The sequence below is a fragment of the Lissotriton helveticus genome, chromosome 2_1, assembly GCF_964261635.1.
Source record: "Lissotriton helveticus chromosome 2_1, aLisHel1.1, whole genome shotgun sequence".
In the NCBI taxonomy this organism is placed as follows: Eukaryota; Metazoa; Chordata; class Amphibia; order Caudata; family Salamandridae; genus Lissotriton; species Lissotriton helveticus.
In genome coordinates this window covers 736,036,079-736,058,921 of record NC_136059.1, presented here as the reverse complement: position 1 = coordinate 736,058,921, position 22,843 = coordinate 736,036,079, and the positions used below count along the sequence as shown (strand labels likewise).

Genomic DNA, 22,843 nt, shown 5'->3' with positions numbered 1-22,843 from the left:
TGGTACTATGGTTTTAATAAGGGTGACCCGATGTGGAGGGGAAACGCCACATACCTCCACCGGGCGACACCCGAGGGAGGGTACCTCGGCCTCTAATCCTCCTGTGTCTCTGACGGCCAGGAGTCCTTTTCGTTTGTTCCCCCTACAGGTACGCGACCAGAGAACCGGACCAAGACCCGTCCCAGAAACGGAGCATCACGAACACCCTGACCCCGGAAGTCCCGACCCGGAAGCAGCCTACCGAGAAACCGGAAGTCCCGCCCCCATCCTAGAACCCGGAACTACAAAAGACGACGACGAAGAGAGGAGAGCGTTCCCGATAGCCGACTCGTGGCAGGAGACAGCGCGCAGAGAACCATCGAGGGAGAGCGGAAGGAGTGCGAGGATCGACGACGGAGAGTTGGAGGACGTCTGGACCGAGGAGTGGTGGAGTCCTCAGGAGGTGGCTGGAGAGCGGCCGTAACTCGAAGGGAGAGTTAAGGCGGGGTACGTGAGTACCGCGTTACCGTCTCCGTGTCCCCACTTTGTATAATACCTGTATATATTTGTATAAAGCTATATCGCACCGTTAAAGCACCATATCACTGTATATAATAGACCTAGAGGCACGGCACTGATAAGACTTGTATCATACTCCCTACCCCCCCCCCATCACGTGAGCACCTTTCTTCTACCCTTCCCACACCTCGCTTGACCCCCTCCTGTTTGCATCCCTGTCCGCCCCCTCCTCACGGTCATCTTTTCCCCCTCACGACCTGGTGTTGGTACCGGTGCTCGAGACGTCCATATTGAACGGACTAACCCCTGCTTCTCTATTTCCCTCCGAGGTCCTCCCAACGCCCGGAAGACGTGAAGACCTCTGGCCGATCCACTGGCCGGAATACCCTGGGGAGTCACCAGCAGCCACACCCCTGAACTCTGTGTCTACGCCCGTTTACACTTGTCAGACTGAACGTTAATAAAACAGCTACCATAGCCAACTATATACGGCCTCCACGCCTGTTATTCCGGTCCGTAGCAACCCACGATCCACACCCGATAACTAGACACCCCGAATTTTGCCCCATGACTGGCATATCCTACTGATATTTACTACACTCACACGGTACCTTTCTCTCCTTTTTATCGCAGTATCCCTGATGAAGGGGCACGAAATGGCCCCGAAATGCATTGGATGTTAATGTATTTGAAATAAGGAATACTGTTATGCTCTGAAAATAAGAGCGGAAAAGTGTAAACTACAGTAGCAAATGATTACTGACTTATGAAACGCAAAGTGAATAAAAACAATATGAATCACTCATGAAAAAGTTTGGAATTCCTGTACCTATAGGAAAATATATTGTGTGCACATAAGGATGAGACCAGTGGTCCACTGACCTCACATTACACTTGTGATTACCTAACGCCGAGGGACACCTGACGTTACTTATGTGGCACCTATAAACTTGACGAAATCTTATAGAATCATTGCTGTGCATCCCAGTACACTGTTTTCAGAACAAAATTTCACTGCCATTACCCCCACATTTTTGGTTGTTACCTACTGAGACTGTGCTCCGCCGCTCGGAGGCAGGACGTAATCTTGGAGACACCTTTGATGAACAACTTTCCTTGGAGAAGCATGTTAATAAAGTGGCTGATGTTTGTTTTGCATTGCTTCGTGGCCTTAGAAAGTTGTTTCCTGTACTCCCTGCACATGCTAGGTCCTTAATTGTACATAGTGTTATACTCCGTACACTAGATCACTGCAATGCCCTCCTCCTTGGAACCCCTGACAACCTGGGTAAGAAACTGCAAAGAGTCCAGGTAGCTGCAGCCAAATTGACTCTAGATACCGAAAAACCGCTGCATCCAATGCCCGTAGGGAACTTTATTGGCTTCCAGTGGAGCAGAGGATCGTTTACAAGTCTAAGTGTATTGAATTCAAGGCCCTCCAGAATAAGGGTCCTGCACTGCTGCAACACAGACTGAAAAGGTACACTCCGAGGTCGTCACTGAGTTTAGCTACTGTCAATCTCATTCAGGAACATAGGTTTTGCAAGGTCCAACTAGGTGGACGAGCCTTCTCAGTTAAAGATGCTCAATTATGGAATAGGCTGTCGTCTACTCAGAGCGCTGATGGACTTGTTGAAATTTAGGCAAGCCCTGAAGACTTGATCGTTCTCTAGGTAATAGATGCTTGTACTGGTGTATCATTTTCTGCCATTTTTCTCCTCTTAGACAATCAAAGCTCTCAACAGCAGGATACCAGTCTGGCCATAGTGCGCTCTACAAATGCTATAAATAAATAACTAAATAAATGAATTAATAAATAAGGTGGGGCCGATGTGAAAGGCAGGACGTAAATCCTCTGGACAATTTGCAGTACCTAATGATCTGAAATGATAACTCTCCAGCAATGTAGAAAAATAGAATCCTGCCCTCTACTTGTTTAGTAGGGTCCGAGAAAAGGAAATCAGAGCAGCTTGATAGATGGGTGGAAAGAAAGAAGAAGATTGAAGGCTGTTGTTCTTGGTGGCGTTTATGACCTCGACTACCACAGCATTCTCTAGAAACACCAAAAGTCTGGGCTGGCTGGTTCGCAGGTTGCAAGGGCTGGTGCGCAGGTTGCAGAGGCTGCTGTTAGCAATAAGCTAGGCCTCTCAAGTAACCTCTGAATTTTCAGTATTGTTTATGAAACTCACAGTCCAGTAAAAGTAAGAGTGGGCAGGAATGCAGTTGTCTTAGAAACACTCTAAAGCAGAGTCAGCGTTCTCCCCAAACATGTTGGACCCATCAACAGGCATATCAGGGGTGGCTGTACTTTAACTGCTAAACCTGTGCCCCACATCCAGGCTTGATGACTGATCACAACACTGGTACCCACGGAACAACCCCCATGTCCATTTTGTCAGGATATTTTTTGCAGCGGCTTCTCTGTCATGAACTGTTTGGGCAAGGGTGCGCCTGAATTAATCAGGGAAGGCCAGCAAGATCTTGTTTAGTCATGTTCCAAAGATCCTGTGTATATCAGCCCACAAGACAGACCCCATTCAGGGACTAGGGGCCAAGCGGCTGGGAAAGAATACTCTTTCACCAAAATTATCAAAATAATGTAACTCCATATCTGGCCGCGCAGAAGGGAATGCATCAGGGATGGCCTTGTTTGAAGAAGCTTGGACCACTAAACATTCAAAAGGTGGGTGCTCAGTAAGGGAACAGAGCTGGCCAATGCGGCTTAGCTACCAGACAACTAACTGGGGCAGTCAAACACAATCATAAATGATGTCACCATAGTGTCAGTTAAGGCCTCATTTAATGTTAAAGGCTCTTAAGCAGCAAGCTTGGGCTACACGATATACACCAGTACGTTGGGTTTTGTCTCAACAGTTGGGAGTTGTAGATCCAGTAAGTCTGTCGCCTTGCTGACAAATATTGCAAACAAGACTCTATCCTCAGTGGGACTCCTGGTGGAGATTCTAATACAGTCTCAGGCAAGCATCTAGGCCACTAGCATTTATTAAGTCCAGATACAGTCCAGCATCAGTATAGTGAGGGAGAAGAAGTTGTCCGCCTCCTTTATGATGATGTTGTCGTCGTCATGTCAAACGTTTTAAGGCCCATAAACTGCATGTGAATCAGAATCCTAGTTTACCAGGGCCTCCGGTTGTACTGGTGTCAATGAAAAGTCTGGGAATCATCGAAGGGTGGGGGCTGTGCCTTGGTTATCTCATAGTGACACATCAGCTTAGTGCGGATCGATGTAGGCTCCAGATCAGAGATACACATCAGAACCAGATCAGCAACAGTTGCCAATGAAGTCGGGACCAACGTGACACCATGGCCAGAGTAGGGGCATGGGCTCGACCAGTCAGCACCAGGGAAGGACCTGCCGTAGATGTGTGACTGGGGCCCCTACTGCTCCATCTGGCCACAAGGTGGCACTGCCTCGAAAATCTGCAGCATGGCTACTTAGAAGGTATCCATGCTTATAAACCTATATGCAGGTGTGCATCCCCACTTCTGGAGGCGTGCACGTTCACTGCAAAGTCGGATGAGGCCTTCAATTTGTTTGCAGGAGCGATTTCTTTGAAAAATCCATCAGAAAGACCCTGCAGAGGAAGGCTGCCAGATCACAGTCAGCAATCCAGAAATAACCCAGCCTGCAAGTGCAAATCGGAAGATACTTCTCCAGGGAGCTAATTCGGACTGGCACAGTCACAACCAAGTGGGACTAAGTGCCTTCGTACCCCCAGCAGTACACATAGGCCAGGAAGACTGCATCATCAGAATACGCTAGCAGATAAGAATCTGAAGAGCCTAGTGAACAGTAGACACCTCATAACCTGGCGCCAACGAACAGGAGATGTTCAGTCAGAACCAGATGCGACAGACAATTTATTATGCTGAACATGCATTTATATTTCAATTCACTATTTATGCGTTTTTTAATACAAACAATTTAGATATACAAAATATTAGCTCCTTTATTGGGTGCCTCCAAAATTCTGTTTTCTGCAGTATGTAATACACCAATGGGGCGACTGGTGTAACTGAGGGAGTACCTCAGATGCTAGTCATGAATCTCTTTAAATGCTACTAGCTCTTTAATTTTTACAAAGTGGTAAACTTGGGTCCCCGATTACTGTCATTTTAACTGTATTGATTGGGCCCTTGGACAGTGCCAGAAGGTCAGACCTGCAAAATAAGCTATAGACTTTCCCTGTATCCCTGACAGATCAAAATAAACTAAAGACTTTCCCTGTATCCCTGTAAGATCATCTCGATCATCTAGCGATCTAATACTGTGCCCATATGCACATATAGAAAGAAGACGTCTGCACATCAGAAGCATCAACAATAAAGCTGAGACAGCAGCTTGGTGGAGGCTTGGAAGATGAAGAACTGAGCATCATCCCGACCCTTCTTGTAAGATAGACTCTTGAGGCTGGAGCAACTCTTACCTGATCAACCTAGACGATTCGAAGAGGAGTTACTCTGGAATGAAGAGGAAATCTTCAGAAACGAGAGCCAGAGAAGTAGAAACCTTTTTCGATCAAAAAGGAAGTTTAGGCCAACACCGAATGAAGCATCATCAAGAGGCGGACCCAAAAGTGATAGCACTGGAATGGAAATGTCATGATGTGTGCATTCTGGACTCTCTCCATCCCTTACTTAAGTAAGCACTTACAGCCAGAGCAGAGAAATGAAGGCTGCTAAAAATAATGCAGGTCAAAAAAATAAAGCAGAACTCCAATATGGTCAATAGAGGGAAGCAGACAAGCCCGTTCCTGCTCCCATTCACCCTCAACAGACGTCATTTGTATGTAGATTGTTACTAATCTACTTCAATAAATGTTTGGAACATTGGATCTATGTTCTGGGGATCAATTCTTCTAGATGCAGTTTCACCAACCATTTATATATAGACCGTTAAATCAACTTTGTTTCAGTCGCGTAACATCTTGTTCAATAACACCAGATTTCCACAGTGTGTGAGACACACTTTGCAAATCAACATCATTGGATAAAATAATCCCCATGTGTCCGTATTATATTATGACCACCCATATCCTCCGCCAATGATGTGCATGTCCAGGTCACACAGCACCTGACTGTATATCAATCTTAATAGCCACTGTCACAATTAGTATTTAAGTATTTCCAAATTCTTCCTCATTCTTTCAACTCCCTTTGAATTGGCAAGAATGGTGAGGATCTAAATTATTTGTAAAAATCAGAACAGCAGCATTCCTAACCCTTCTGCCACTAAAAAAGGGTCCTAAAATATATCCTTTAATAGTGATGTGCCTTCGGAGCGTACTTAATTTACCAGTGTTAATTTGCTTTCTGCCCTGGAACCGTTTCATAAGTATTTCTCTTTCTGCGATCCACATTAAGATTTTTAGAATGGCTATGTGTAATCTTAGTAGACAAAATACACTGCTCTTCATGGAAGCAAGTCTTGGCTCAGATGGTGAAAAACACAATTTGATATCTCAAATATGATGTTGAACAGTGACACCATGGTGTATCCTACCACCTTGCTGTTCAACAAACTCCGGTAATCTTTCAAGTGTGTGCGTCCTTCACCATTATTTTCCCCACTAACAAGGTCATACTTCATTGCCGATAGATGCTAACCTTGTTTCTGCTTTCTTTCATTGAGTAGGAATACATTTACTCCGACAGTTTGCCAGTTCCATACACAAGCAATACACATACACAAGCAATGAGAGGGGCCCAGAGGCTGAGAGGGGCCCAGAGGCTGAGAGGGGCCCAGAGGCTCAAGGGCAACCAGGGGTAGTATACACCAAAATGTAGAAATAAGAAGTCTGCACTAATCAAGGCAGTTAAGATGAAGTCACAAGCCTTGATCCAGCAGGCTAGGAAAGAGTATAAGCTGGTGGTAACAAATGCCAAAAAGGAGTGGGAGGACCAATTCTGGCAAACATTAAAGGAGGCCAGTGATGGGAAGGATGCTGGTCGTTTCTGGAACACCATAAGAGCCAAGAATAGCCCTGATAGCGACCGCATCACATGTAACATTACTGGCCAAGTGTGGTTCAACCACTTCTCTAAATTGTACATGTGTCAGCAAGGAGCTGCTAACGATTCCCTTCAACATAACCTCCAGATATCCCAAGGAAATAATAATACATATCGTTTTACAGTCAAGGAAGTTGAATACGCGATTAGTCGCATTGTGCCACAAAAGGCAGCTGGTCCTGATGGCATCCCTGGGGACCTGCTTCGTTTTGATTTGCCCAAATGGGGGAAGCTTATCCACACGCTACTTATCGCCATCGACAAAGGTGCCGCCATTCCAGAATCTTGGAAGGGAGCTGAGGTCCTCCCAATTTTTAAAAAGGGGTCCAGGGACGACCCTTTCAATTATCGCCCCATAAGTCTAATAGACTCAACCCAGAAGGTTGTTGGAAAGGTGGTACTTGAGAGAATCTTACAATGGGTTGAAGAAAACAAAATTATCTCTGATTACCAAGCGGGATTCAGGGCCGGAACTGGGACAATAGAGCAGGCATTTAGACTGTTGTTAGTCTATTGGAAAGTGGTTGTTATAGGCAAAGGCAGTCTCTACCTTGCGTTTATTGATCTAAAGACTGCCTTTGACCTTGTGCCGCGGGAATGCCTTTGGGGAGTGTTGTCCGATATGGGGATTCCTTTTAATATTTTGTCAATTCTAGTGAGGCTCCATGAAGGAAATTTTGCGCAAGTGAGGTGGGGCACTGAGGTTCAGAAGACTAACAGAATCCCAGTGGAGAGAGGTGTCCGCCAGGCATGTGTTCTTGCTCCCACCCTTTTTTCGCTATAAGTGAATGGTGTGGTTGAGCACTTGCTGGATAAACCATCTGATGCGCCATCCCTGGCGGGCGAGCGAATTCCTACACTCTTATTCGCTGATGACACGCTTTTAATATCGAAGACCCCCGTGGGCCTCCAGAGCCTCCTAGACAATTTTCAGGTCTTCTGTACCCAACGAGGGCTTCTAATTAATACAGATAAGACAAAGTATTTGGTGCTGAACCCCCCGAAAAAACTTGGGCGACCCCCAGTATTAAACCATGTATCCCTGGAAAGGGTCACTGTATTTGATTATTTAGGTATACGTATCTCGGATACCATGCAGTGGACCCCCCACCTTTGCAAAATGTTATTAAGCCACAAGAGGGTAGCGGGGGCGCTCCTTAAGGAACAGCGCTCTTCCTCAACTAGACCCATTGCCCCCGTCATTGATATTTATAAAGCGAGGGGAGTCAGTTCTGCACTTTATGGGGCAGAGCTGTGGGGTACCTGTAATATTGATCAATTGGTAAGGTCAGAAAACAAGTTTTTAAGGGACCTTATGTCACTCCCGCAAAGCACCCCATTGGTACCTTTGTTACTCGATTTAGGATGCCACTCGATTAAAGATCTGGCAAAGCTCCGGCCGCTGCTGCTATGGGCCCGGCTGTGGCGAGTGCCAGAACTAGCAAAGTATGCTGAGGGGCTAGTAGAAGTAATGTCAATGACGGGATGGCACAAAATAAAATGGCTCAAAGATGTAAAATTTCTACTTGGTGAATTGGGCCTTAATGAAGCCTGGGCAAGCAGGTCTTCGCCCCCTAAGGCAACACTGAAGAGCCTCTATTGGAGTTGGGTCACAACCAGAAACAGCACTGACCCAACCCTTGGCAGATTAACGGAAGACTTTTTAAGGTTTACGGATGTGGCATTTCGGGAACCCTATCTTGATATTGTATGGAAATCTGTTGATAGGGCTTTGTATTTTAGATTCAGGGTTGGGGCCCTTCCAGTGCGCGACTTAACTGCCCGCTGGAATGCACCACTCCAAACAACACCATTTTGCCCTACCTGTAAGACAAAAACAGAATCTGTTGCCCATATCCTGTTCGCCTGTCCGGCATATGCGTCACCAAGGAAATGCTGGCTCAAACCAATATGTCGCCTGTTGGGCACCAGGCATCATAATGTGGCATTTCTTATCCTGATGTCTGACACCCGGTTATTATATGTATGTGGACTCTCAAAGTTTTTATCATGGGCTTGGTCCATTAGAACAAAAAGGCTTAAAGAAAGTGTTTAATTTGAGATCTTAAAGCAAATGTTTAAATTTCGATTTTAATCTGTAAATTGTGATTTTTCTATTTTGTTTAATATATCTTATTTTTGTCATTGATTTTAAATTTGGTGTAATTAGATCCACAAATCTTTTTTAAAACGTTTAAATGTATTTTTAAATGTGATGCTTTTAAGATATGTTTTTATCGAATAAAGCCTTATACTACTACTACACAAGCAATAAGCAATTTAAAAAGCTGCAACTGGTTCATGCAACAAAATGTAAGCTCATATAGCACTACAGAATATATTCTATTTCGCCTTATTTCCTTATGTAAAATGTTCCTAGATCTATTTGGACTTGGCTCTATGAATAGACTGCTAGCCCTCACCCAATGTTAATTTCTACTTTGAACACAGTTGAATATTTCTTTAATAAAAACTATATTAAGTAAGATTTCACAATTCTACTATTTCTTGGCTCTCCCCCGCATACCAGAATATTTTCTTTCCATTTTTTTTGTACATTTTCCCCATGCTACTGTAGTATGGTTTAGGGCCTCTTTTTGCGTGCTTGTTATGTTAGCTTATTAGAAGTTTAAATGCATTTTACCTTTTGCTGCTTTTTGCACACAACACTGCTTAGCTGTTTTTGCAAGTTAGCTATCACAAAGGTCTATACATGAGCAAAGGTTTGTTTTTCGACATCTCTAGACATACATCGTGCCCCCAGTCTGTACAGTGAGTGCTGAGCAGACAAGGTTATCAAAACATGTGGGCCTGTTTATCGGCATGTCCGTGTAACACATTCTAGACACAACATTTTGGCAGCTGCGAGCCAAGCAAGATTCTGGCGCCTTTATCATAGCACACTTGCCATAATTTCACACACTTGGAATATTCCAGGGATGCAGAGAGACTAGCCGATCCAGATGTAATTTACACTTACTGAGCGGACAGGTAATGGGGTTCCCCAAAACAAGCTCAAGAGACCTCCCATAGTTTATAATACATAGTTCCTATATAGGGAGGGTGTTAAAACTAGGTGCTATATCACCTGTTTGCACTATCATTGTAATATGATTCCTCCTTTTGTATCTTATGGAGTTGTAACCATGCTGACCATATTATTTGTAATCATATGTCTGCTTATGTTGACTAAAATACTGTCATGAGATCACGTCATTAAAATAAATATTTTAACTTTACCGTGTCTCTTTTTTACTCCTGTTGTGGACTGGTATGAGAGTATAGCAAAAGAGAGTTCTCACTTCCCACCATTACTGAGATGGTCCTAAGTCGCATGTTCTAGGTTGTCTAATCATTGGTTACTTTGCTATAGCAATACACACGGAGAGGCGGAGGGTCAAAGGGAAAATTTTTCAAGACCGACCCAGGTTCACTTCGCCAAACAGAATATGCACAACATAACAAAACCGGGGGTCTAAAAAGCCAGCAAATGATTATGGCTAACTCTCTGCACTCTTTAAACAGTAGAGTGTTATCCTATAAACTACTGGAGAAGCCATGAAGTTTAAGGAATTCAAGAAATGTAAGAAAAGAAACCATTGAGAGTCATATAGTAGGGAACAGCTTCCCCCTAGACTCAGAGAAGTCCCGAGGCACCGACGGACAGAGCGGGGCCTCAAATTTCCTGAGCACGGTCCAGGTGAGGTGAGGTCCAGTCCCCGGTCAAGCTGGATGCCATCTGCATACATTGACGTGGAGGATTAGTCTTTTCACTGGTTGTATATACAATTTTTGAAATTGAGCTTGTTATTACATTGTTGGATAACATACAATCAGTTGTTGCACTTACATTTATAATTTGCCTAGGGACTTTTCAAACTGCTGTTTGCACTGTTCTGTTTTTAGTTAAGAGGTGTGTCTGTGTTTAATAAAGTTTTTTGTGAAAAGGCACACTATCCTATTTTACTCACCACTTTATTCATTTCTTGAGCACTGCTTTCATCTTCTCACATGTCAGTTGCCCGCTGGACTATTTAGAGTGAATGTGGGCGGCATTCGGCTAAGTACCTGTGGGACTGGTGTACTCTATTGATCAAGAGATACACTAACCCGTTGAGCCGTTCGACCAAATGATAGTACTGATCATCGTGAATAGTTGATGGTTATTCGGACATCATGAAAAGCTGTTCCCTACCACATATCACTCTCAATGGTTTCTTTATTTTCATTTCTTGAATTCCCTAAACTTTATGGCTTCTCCAGTAGTTTATAGGATAACACTCTACTGTTGAGAGAGTGCAGAGAGTTAGCCATAATCATTTGCTGGCTTTTTAGACCCCCGGGTTCGTTATATTGTGCTTACTTTGCTATAGGACGAAGAGCTAATGTGACACTGATTGCTAGCTGGTTGGGGTTTCTAGGTACTGAGGTGAGTTTCTGGTACACCACAATTCACTAATGTCCTAGGTCTCTGTGCACAGTTCTGTGTATGAGCAGAAATCCTTGCAAGATGCCGCCACCAACGAGTGTGGTCTTATTGTGAGACACTTGAGTAGTGCTTATATCAGTCTACGACCCCCTCACTATTGTTTCCGGTTGACATTAGTGACGGATAAAATCTACCTATAGTTACATAGGTTTATTCAAGCTTGATATTTTAAAACGTTTTTTTGTTTGAATTACTACCCAGTTGTGCCTTTTTGTATTGCATTGTACTTCTCTATTACTGTTTCGATATGGCTACGGTTGATATCCCAGCACACAGTCGTGTGGCTGTGCAGAATCATTTGCAGGAATACCTCGTTTCATTAGAGGGACAGGCAGTGGTTTTTGTAGTCTCAGCTGACGCGGCGTACCCGTTTGAGTTGAGTTGTGTTACTCATGGGTTACATTTCCCGCGGTAGATGCTGGTACTGGTGTATTTCACACTTACACCCCTGCTGATGCTCCTGCTGCTTATGCTCCATATCAGACAGTGGAAATTCAGATTTCTGCTTGTCAGCATGCAGTTTGGTTTAATGGCGCCCTCCCTCACGTTATTACAGCGGTCAGACAAGGGCCGTTGTTGATTCCAGGCGCTACGTGGCCTGTTTTAGCTGCTTACACCCCGCATCCTCAGGCGGGGCAGTTATCAGCTGTACAACTGAGACCCCTCTATGCCTCTGCAGTATCAGTTATTAGGGATCCGGTTCATTACATTACCAGCAACCTCCCGGGTGGGGCCTCCTGGTGGTGCAGCGCATCCAGTTGGTGGTGGCGGGCTGAAGCTTAGTCTCGTCATGGTTAATGCGGTCATGGGCAAGCGTCCCCAGGATAAAGAGGAGATGCCTTTTTGGCTTGCTGAGAAATTCGACCAACTGAAAGCAGTATTCCCGAATACTAGTCCTGTGGAGAAACACAGGATCCCCACAGTTAGTTTGCAGAAATTCTTAGTGCCAGACGTAAATGAGTGTACAACTTGGGGGGTGATTTTTGTGGTGGTCTATACTGGGTGCTTTGGCACCCCGTCAATGACTGTTCTGTCCTCTATGATCAAGCGTGTTCAGGATGAGCATGGAACAGAGGCGGCTGTGGAGTTGGGACTGCGACTCGGGGGAGCGTTTGATATGGTATGCGATCTCGTCCTTGCTAATGTCAAGGGGGATGCAGTAAGTTTCCAGGTCTCTAATGCTCTGCGCGAAGTCCCCGACAAACCCAGTCAGTTACCGAAAATTATTACAGAGGCTTATAAGACCGTTGGCCATAATAGTTTGGGTGTTAAGCCTTTCGCTAAGAAAGAAAAACCGCAGCAAACTCAACAAGCGTCCTCTGAGAAAGATGACCTCCCTAAGGTTCAGAAACCAAATTGGAGTAAGAACAAGAAACAGGGGAAGCAGCAGAAACAGGGGTCTCGTCCCGCTTCACCTACACCTGCCCCAGCTGAGCATACTTATGATTTGCACGACCGCAGTACTATCAAGTCACCTGATAGATTTCAGGTTCCTGAACAACGTTCTCCTCGCTCTTTGCAGGAAACATCGGTAACACCCACCAGTGGAGGAGGCGGCAGAGGTCAAGGTGCCCAACAGAGCCGTGAGCAGCCTCGTAAAGCTGACGGAAAAGGAAAGCAGGACGGAGCTCCGCACCAAAGGCCCCAGTTTCACAAGAAGAAAGTTGCTGCGGTAACAGCGAGATATGCCACAGATAGTGAGAACGCAGCTTCGGAATCTGACATGGGCACTGACGCTGCTGGACAGTGCTGCGGATATTACCATTGTTCGAGAGGCGCTGCGTCCACTACTGAAGGTGACAGCGACTGACACCTTCGTTGTAGTAGAGACAGCTGACGCTAGAGTGGCTCCCCCTGACAGACTTTATGAAATTGTCCTTGTAATCGAAGGTGACATTGATTTTTCTCAAAAAAAATCCTTTCTTTGTACATTCTTACAACTACCTATGATATTTTGCTGGCGGAGGTTGATTGGCCCCACCCTTTGTCTTAGCTGCTCCGCAAGGGGAGGAGGTGATCCTCCCCGCTTTCGCGCACACAGTGCCGAAGGAGCAAGCTCTGCAGTGTCCAGAAAATTGGGCCAAGGTGCTTGCCCCGGCGTTGTACCTTACTCACTGTGGATGGGAAAAATTTTCCCCTCGACATGAGATTCCTTTGCGGTCGATACCACAGCCTCAACCCCAATACCCCATGCGGCGTGAAGCGAAAGCTTCCATTGCAGAGATCCTTGAACAATTGGAATATCAAGGTGTAATTGAAACGCCTGTGTCTCCGATAAATGACCCTATTTTTACTGTGACAAAGCCGGATGGCTCGTACTGTTTGGTATTGGATTACCACCACTTAAACTCATTGTCGTACGTGCACGGTGCAGAATACTCACAGTTCTGCTCTTGTGGATAGTCTTGTGCGCAAAAGGTTCAAAACCACACTTGACATATCCAATGTTTTTTTTGCCCACAATCTGTCTCCTCTTAGTAGTCAATGGACGGCTTTTACAAGTGGTGGCAAACAACGCCAATTCCTTTGTTTGGCTACGGGCTACAAGAATAGTCCAGGCGTACTTGCCGCCCACGTTGAATCTCTCCTGGAGAGGCTCAACACAGATGCACGTTCGTATGTGAATGACATTTATCTCACAGACGACGAGTTATGGCAGCATCTGTGCCGTGTTGACCGCATAATTTGCCGTTTTGCGGACATTGGCTATATATTTAACTTTTTCAAAATCACACATTGCAGAGTACACAGTGTTGTTCCTGGGCTACGAGCTCAACAATGAAGGTCGAGGTTTAGCTCTTCACCTGGAGAAATGCTCACTTTTACGAGCTCCCACAACGCTGAAAAAGCTACAACCGTTACTGGACTTTTAGAATTTTGGTCGTACCTACATTCCGAAATATGCCCAGCGTATCAAGCCGCTTTAAGAGTTGATACAACCTTCTTTTTCCAAATCGTGCTGGCTGCCAGAACATTCAGCCATCTTGCAATCTTTGCAGGCTGATCTTCTTGAATCTAAATGCTTGTCGACCCGTGATAACCACACCAACCTGGTGATAAGAATAGTGCCAGGGGCGGTGGATTTCACATACCTCACTTTTAATGAGGTAACCCAGTCCCTATCGCTTACAAGTCACACTTGTACACTTCGGCTGAATTGTAGTTTTCCACTGTGGAAAAAGTTTTGACAGCAGTGCAAATGGCGATTCTTAAGGAACTTGCACTGTCGTGGGAAAAACGCATTTTGTTTGTTACTGTGTATCCTGCCTTGGAGGCAGTGACGAAAGCCAGTGTACCGAATTCGAAAACTTTGCACCCTCGGTGGATACAGTGGGCTACATCCTTGACATACGCGGCTGTTACGTTTATTTTTGATTCCTCACTGCAGACTCCAGAATACTTGCAGTATGAATTTGTTCATCCTGCTCCTCTGACTGTGCGCCCGCTTGAGGATTTCCGCTATATCATCTACTCTGATGGTAGTGGGCAAGCAGCTACGGATTCAAAACACGCGTATTCTTCGGCCTGCGCAATTGTGGTTGGTATTATGGCGGATGGTGAATTCAAGTCTGATGTTGTGCATACACAGACATTAGGGGACTGTACCGCCCAGTTGGCAAAACCTCGTGCTCTGATGCTTGCATTGGAGTACGCCGATCCCAGTGTAACTACTCTTATTGTTAGTGACTCTTACAACTGTGTTCAGTCTTACAATGACAATCTGCCCTTATGGACTCAAAATGATTATCGTGACTCCAAGGGTCGCACAACAAAACATAAAATTAACTGGGTTCGAATGGCTGAGCTCAAAGAACGACTCCCACTCGTTTTTCTAATTCATACTCTTGGTCATCAGCGTGTTGGGGTTCACGCTGTTGGCAACTGTTCCGCGGACGAGGCTGCGAAGACAGCAGTAGCAATATTTGCAGTGGCAGCGGTTGCACGTTCCAAAAGTAAGATTGATGATGACATCTTGGCAGCTATTGCCGCAACAGAGAAAGGAGGTAATTACCCTAAGGGTTTCCCTTCTAAATACTTTTATCATTTAAGTCCTGATAAAGTTCCTGATGTGAGAATTAACAACATTGGTGACAGGTTGATTCCCAACGCGAACCGCAGACAGGCTTTGATTACAGCAGCCCACGCCGGGATGGCTTCAGCGCATGCCGGCCTGTCAGCTACTGTATCTCTTCTCCAGCAACAATACTGGTGGCGGGGCCTGTACAAACAGACACGTGATTTTGTCCTTCAATGTGGCATTTGTAAGCAAATAGCCAATAATCCACTTGCGTGTGTTTATTTAGAATACTGCGGTCCTTTCTCCTCTGATACCGAGTACAAGTACATCTTAGTAGCAGTTGACTCTTGCACGCACTTTGTCTGGGTGTGGCCTCAAAGGAGCGCTGATTCTAGAACTGTCGTAAGGGATTTGCGTGTCTTTGTGTGAATTTTTGCATGTGGTACCTCCCATTCGGACCAGGGTCCAGCGTTCGCCTCGAAGGCGTACAAGGATGCCATGGCTTCTTTGGGGGTCCAAGTCAAATTTTCGTCTCCATACCGACCTGAGGGTAATAGTGTTGTGGAGCGGATGAGCCGTGACTTAAAGCAATCCTTGACAGCGAAAGTCTTAGGTGCTGGCAGAGACTGGCTAACCCATCTCAATAGCATTCAACATGCACTAAACAATCTCCCTAGAAGGTCTCTGGGTGGGCGGACCCCATACGAAATGCTCTTTGGCATCAAGATGTTTGTCCCGGACCTTGATGGTCTAGACATGGCGCGGGAGCCGCATCCTTTGGCATAGATGAACATTCTAATGTTTTACAGAACCTACAAAAGACCAGAGACAGTCTTGCAAAGGAACACTTGCCCTCCACGACTGAAGCTACGTTGCAGATTCTAGTAGTCGGCTGGCTACCCTAAGTTGGAGACCTGGCCTGAGAGAAGATAGACCGCAAGAAAGAATTTGGTCCTTCCTATCGAGCTCCAGTTGCCGTGCTTGGTGTGCAGGGTACAAGAACAGTCATTTTACTTCCTCTTCCTGGGTGAAAGGGGAACAGGTACATTTCCATTGACAATGTCAAACCCCACAGGGTGGCCTATTCTCTATAGTATGACCCCAGCGGTTTTGTGTCCAGCAATGGTGTGACACTCTGTTTTGGCCCCGGATTCTGCCATCGGGCCTGATGTTGCTGTTGAAATGAGTCCACTTACTAATCCTTTATTGAATCAACCTGCTGGAGATCCTCTTAATGACACTGAATATACTTACCCCACTGACTTGTCTATGCCTGATTTGGAGACCCCGGTGGCTAATCAATCCCTTGTTTCATTTGACACTGGCTCTTCCACATCCAAGTCCCCTTCAAAAGTTTTGATTTTTGCTACCTGGTTTAAAACACATTTTTTGATTCCTCCTTGGACTTACATTTTGCTGGTGCTCATAGCAAATTTATTTGTTCATGTCCATAGGATTTGTGGTGTTTTTTTCCGTTTTATTAATGGACACTTCGTTCAAGAAAGAACTTCAATTAGAATGATAGCTGGAACTTTGGCTCCCCACTCTTCTTGGCACATCATGAAGAGCGACCAGACTTTTGTGAATATAACTGCTTGGCCCGTTTTAGATGGGATTGTATGGGATGCTGTAAAGTTCCAGATCCATGGTCCCACAGAAGTTATTAATGTTCCCAATGTACTCCGTGTTTCTATGGGGGATGTGGTTAAACAGAATATTCACTCTGATGATTGGGACATTAAGGCTGTAGAAGCTTTGTTTTCTGATTTGAAATACCATGCTGCTTTCGATGCTGAAGATTTATATTTGGAATCTGCGAATTATGGTGATTTGTACTGTTACCAGCATTCTGGCAATCACTTTCTGCATAACACAAATTCATTTAGAAATGTGGTTAACTACACGCAATGGGAGCCCTGTCCCGCACCAGTGGAAGGCAGCTCGAAAAGATTTTTGAAAACGTTTTCCTATTTTACTGGTTTTGATCAATTGAACCCTAATGCATTTTATTTTAAGTTGACTGAGAAGTCTCTTCCAAGGTTAGACTTACCCACACTAAATTACTGTATTCGAAGTCCTTTATTGAACAGTTGGCTGTTGGGGGCTATGATCTGTGGAAAGATACTATTGATCTTAAATCTGTTTGGGGTTCTAAAGGTTGGCAAGTGTAAGGCACTGAGGCTTTGCATCGTGCATGTCTCATCCCAAACCATATGTTGTTTCTCAATGACACTATTTCACAAACCACATGCTTTGGATTGGCTACTTTAAAAAATTTTAATGCTCCTTCGTTTCCTTATTTGGGTGCATTTCCCCATTGGAATAATTATAGTAGTACTTCCCTAAGTGACTTACAAGCCCTGTTAAGAAATTCCTCTTTTAAAGTTTCCAGCATTAATCCCGAAGGCTGGTTGCTATGGCAAAAAAGTGCAGATTCCTGCCAGCACCGTTTTCTGGGTCTGACTCCTGGCTATACAGAGGTTAGAGTTGATCCCCGCTTTCAAACTCGACATTCAGTCACCATCTGAAGGCAAATTGTGCCAGAGTTGGCTCAGACATTCATCCTTAGCGTCTGTTAAGCTTCATTTATCCAAACTCACTGACACTGTCGACTTAATGATTTTGTTAAAGGTCCTGCAGCAGGCAGATCAAACAGATGGATTTATGCTGCTTACAATGAGGTTTGGAAACTGTCGCAAATTGAAGATGCTTCTAGGCTTAGAGCTATTGATCAGGCCAATTTAGAAAAAGTGCTTGCTGTTGTAGATAATAGCATTGACACCCTTTCTTCCCGAATTTACACTCTAGATAATATTGTATCATCTGTGGTTAATATTGCGCAGGAAGAAGTTGCCGTACTGTATCATGGGCAAAATCAATTGCGATCTGTTATGCAGTTTGCATGGACCTTATAAACGTTGACAAATGGTCGAGTTCCATGGGATTACATGAACACAAGTTTATTATTTCTGCCTTTCAATTTGACTGTTAAACAGCAATTTATGTCAATGAAGGATGCCACGTTTTCACTGTTGCATATTGAAAAGTTAGAACCTTTACCTTTTTCGGTAGCAGAATCCGATTCGGCACTTTGGCTCATCCATAGGTTAACAACTCTACCGTTTCCCGTTTTCAAATTTGAGTCCTGCATGAAACACTATGCAATAGGCAGGTTTGAGCCCCTGGGTGGAGCTTATCTTCATGAAGTTTGGAATCTCACGTTCACATACAGGTGTTTGAGGGAAGGAAAAGAGTTTTATTTTAATAGATTGCACACAACACCGGATCATTCATTAGTCTGCAGAAATCTTCAATTGCACGGTTCTTGTAATATAATTGCAGCAAACCATGCCAGTGTTTTAAAGGGCACTCCTGTCCAGGCCATTACACCGACATTCACATTGCTAGCAAATGGTAGTTATTTATAATTAAATAAAGAAGATTGTTGTGGGATGCATGCTGGAATTCCTTAAATCGTTACGGTTTCCCAGCTTGTAGTTTGCTGTAAGAATGTGTTGTTTCCTCCTCCGCTTGGCAAGCTTGATGTTTCCATCTGGCCCTCTATCCCGACCTTGAAAGCAGAGTTCAACAAGATGAGTCGAATAAGAGCTCTATTGTCCCAGAAGGAAGTCCCCATTACATCTGCGCATGAGACATTCGTCCTTTACGTTGCAAATACTCGTACTGAGGTAAATGCCTTATTAAACACAGACCTGCCCCTGCATTTCGGTGCTTTGATTCACACAATCTTAAATGCCTCGTCGACCACTGGCCTGGCACATTTTTTTAAAGTAGTATGTTCTGGCCTTGTGACCTTATTTCAAACTATATTTGGTATGATCCCTGCATTTTTTCATTCGATTTTATCGAGTGTCTTTGGCGGTATCCCTTTGCTCCTGGCTTTAGGCGCGGGCATACTGCTATTAATTTGTTTACTACAAAATGGATGCACAGTCTGTGCCCCACGACGATCTGTCCCGGCTGCTCCACCTTCGTAACCGGATGCTGGAATACTATGGATCGCTGCCTCTGGCGACTCCGACTGTGGCGTATGGTTTATCTTTCTGGTTCTCATTCTTCACTTGCGTGCAGCCTGTTTTCCATTGCCTGGATTGTGGATTTGAATGGGCCCTGGATTTCTGTCTCTGCAACACGGTGTCTCCTGACCTGGAATTTAAACTACTAATGTGTCCCTTAGTTGCTCATGAACGATATTGTTCTAGTGCCGGGATTATGGCCTGCACAGCGGCTCATGGGGTTCTAGGCAATTGGAACATTTGTACTGCGGCCAATGACTTTCTGGCGCGCAATTATCTTGAAGTAAGCCCGAGTTGTCCTCTGATGGTACTAGAGGCTCCAGCAATCGAGGAACATGTATGTTCTTTCCCTTTACTTAATTGGATGGCTGAAATGTTCATGGATGATAACAACGACTTTCTATTGGAGGCAGTTGCAACTTATGGTGCTTATACACTGTTGGATTGAAGTACGGATTTTTTTTCTCTATTTCATAAACACGTACTATGCTCGTGGATATTTTTTCTTTTAACGCCTTATTTTTTCCTTAAATATTTGAGGTCTTTTTTTCACACCATGGCCGCCCGTGATTGGTTTCACTGACGTGGTTATTTGATTCGGATTTTTTTATTCCCAGTTCGGCAAAATTCCTGAACTTGGTTCTGTCTCATTCGAACTTGAACTCTGCGTTCTATGAAGTTTGCCCCAGTTATTGTGCATTCCCCGAACAAGGGAGGGTGTAGTATGGTTTAGGGCCTCTTTTTACGTGCATGTTCTGTTAGCATGGCTTATTAAAAGTTTAAACGCCATTTTACCTTTTGCTGCTTTTTGTACACAACACTGCTTAGCTGTTTTTGCAAGTTAGCTTTCACGAAGGTCTATACATGAGAAAAGGTGTGTTTTTCGACATCTCTAGACATACATCGTGCCCCCAGTCTGTACAGTGAGTGCTGAGCAGACAAGGTTATCATAACATGTGGGCCTGTTTATCGGCATGTCCGTGTAACACATTCTAAACACAACATTTTGGCAGCTGCGAGCCAAGTAGGATGCCGGCACCTTTATAATAGCACACTTGCCTTAATTTCACACACTTGGAAGATTCCAGGGATGCAGAGAGACTAGCCGATCCAGATGTAATTTACACTTAATGAGCAGACAGGTAATGGGGCCCCCAAAAACAAGCTCAAGAGACCTTCTATAGTTTATAATACATACTTCCTATATAGGGAGGGTGTTAAAACTAGGCGCTAAATCACCTGTTTGCACTATCATTGAACTATGATTCCTCCTTTTGTATTTTATGGAGTTGTAACCATGCTGACCATATTATTTTTAATCATATGTCTGCTTATGTTGACTAAAATACTGGGCATGAGATCACGTCATTAAAATAAATATTTTAACCTTACCGTGTCTCTTTTTTACTCCTGTTGTGGACTGGTATGAGAGTATAACAAAAGAGTGTTCTCACTTCCCACCATTCCTGAGATGGTCCTAAGTCGCATGTTCTAGGCTGTCTAATCATTGGTTACTTTGCTATAGGACGAAGAGCTAATGTGACACTGATTGCTAGCTGGTTGGGGTTTCTAGGTATTGAGGTGAGTTTCTGGTACACCACAATTCACTAATGTCCTAGGTCTCTGTGCACAGTTCTGTGTATGCGCAGAAATCCTTGCAACACTACCTAGGCTCAGCACTATTAGGGTGGCTGCATAAAACAGTACGGCATGTCGTTTATTTTGAAACTAACTATAGTTCTACTGCAAAATGCCCTACAAATATACTTAAAAATAAACAATAGGGGTTACTAGAACATTAATAGAGACAAAGTAAAAAGGAAAATTATAATTGATGAATACAACAAAGTAGAATAAATTAAAATGGAAATGTACAATGACAAATGAGAAACTAAATCTGGCAGCCATTTGCAAGTGTAGGGGCTCAGTACTGGAGGAATGAAATAAAAAATATATTACGTAAAAAAAACATTAACTAAAATTTTTAATTTGTATGATGTTTTCGTATATGACCAAAGGTATGATGGAATATTTAAGATCCCATTATGTTATGTTAAGTTATATTAATTGTGAATTTCTAAAGCGCACGTTGACCTGCGGGTCTCTAGGTGCTGGGAGTAGAATTGGAGAGATAGAAACAGGTCCAGTCTAATTATGGAGTAAAAAGCAAAATCTTTAACATTTTTCTGAAGCGCAGGTAGTCTTCTTCAAGTCTCAGGGTTATAGGCAGAGAATTCCAGAATTTCGGGCCCAGTATAGAGAACCTTGATCCGCCTGTGCGTTTGTGTCTGAATCATGGAACTGCCAGTAAATTTGTATGCATGGATCTTAAGGGGCGCTGAGGGGAATATTTGAGGGTTCTCGAAGATATGTATTTGGGACCCATACCATGTATGGCTTTGAATAGGATGCATCCTGTTTTAAACAGTGAGCGCTGCTTCACCGGGAGCCAGTGAACCTCTTTCAACAGTGGTCTAATATGACATTGTCTGTCTTGTTGGTAAATAATTCTGACTGCTTGATTCTGAATCATCTGCAGACAAGGTTTCTGACTTTGCGGGAGGCCGAGGTGCACCGCGTTTCCATAATCAATTTTGGAAAGAATCAAGGCAATAAGGATTTGGATGCTGGTCTCTCTGCTGAAAAATATTCGGATCTTTCGCTGTTTCCGAAGTTGGACGAAGCAAGCACAGGTAACTGAGCCGATCTGCGAGCTCATAGAGAGATCTGAATCTATTTGTATGCCCAGGCTCTTAATCACAGGCTTAGGGAGACGTACCGCGCCTAACTCCAAAGGCCAGTGTGCAGGAGCTAATTTTTGGGAATAATTATCTCGTTTTTTCCTAATTCAATTTTAACTGGTTGCTGTTCATCCAATTCTTGATGAATAGCATTGATTTCTTAAGAAATTCCTCCGATTTAGTGGACTCTTCAATTGTAAAAATTAGCTGCATATCGTCAGCATAGTTGTAAATCTTAATCCCCATCTGACGGAGTCTGGATATGAGTGGGAGTATATACACATTGAAGAGAATCGGGGAAAGCGGAGCGGGACTCCACAACTCATATTTACAGAATTGGACTTGTAGGGTGAAAGCCACACCGATTGTTTGAGTCCCTCTAAAAAGGATCTGAACCAACTCAAGACAGTGCCACTAAGACCAGCTGCAGCAATTTGATTCATCAGTATTTCTTGGTTGACGGTATCGAAGGCTGCAGACAGGTCCAGGAGAATCAAGGCCTGTGTTCAGTCCTCATCCGCTTTACCTTTTAGATCATCTATAACGGAAGGGATGACAGATTCGGTGGAGTGTGATGGGCAAAAACCTGTCTGATGGGTGTCTAAAAAGTTTCTTCTAAAAAAGGAATTAAAAAACTGGCTACATATGTCTCCAATAATTTAGCGGGAAAGGGAAGGAGAGATAAAGGTCTGTAGTTATCCAGCTTATGAGGGTCAATGCCTTGCTTTTTTTGCAACAGGATGACCACTGCTTCTTTGAAGACTGAAGACACATTACCTTGGGTGAGAGAAAGGTTCAAGAGGTCAAGAATAGTGTCTGGAAAAGCCAGAGAGATGAGTTTTAATATATGGAGAGGGCATACCTCCTTGGGGGAGCCTGCTTTTACTTTGTTTACAAGTTCAGAGAAAAGTTCTCTATTTAGGCAAGGAAAGGTGGTCAGAGAGGTAGAGTTGGGATTGCGTCTCCTACACTATTATTGCTAGAGTCGGTTGAGTATTGGATTTTTTATTTTTTTCCACAAAGAAGG

The 22,843-nt window shown here is 44.1% G+C and overlaps 1 protein-coding gene across 5 annotated transcripts in view; it reads right to left on the bottom strand.

Moving 5' to 3' along the window:
• Positions 1-22,843, bottom strand: part of PPIP5K2 (diphosphoinositol pentakisphosphate kinase 2) — a 1,596,028-nt gene that overhangs the window by 1,413,267 nt on the left and 159,918 nt on the right. The window lies entirely within an intron of this gene.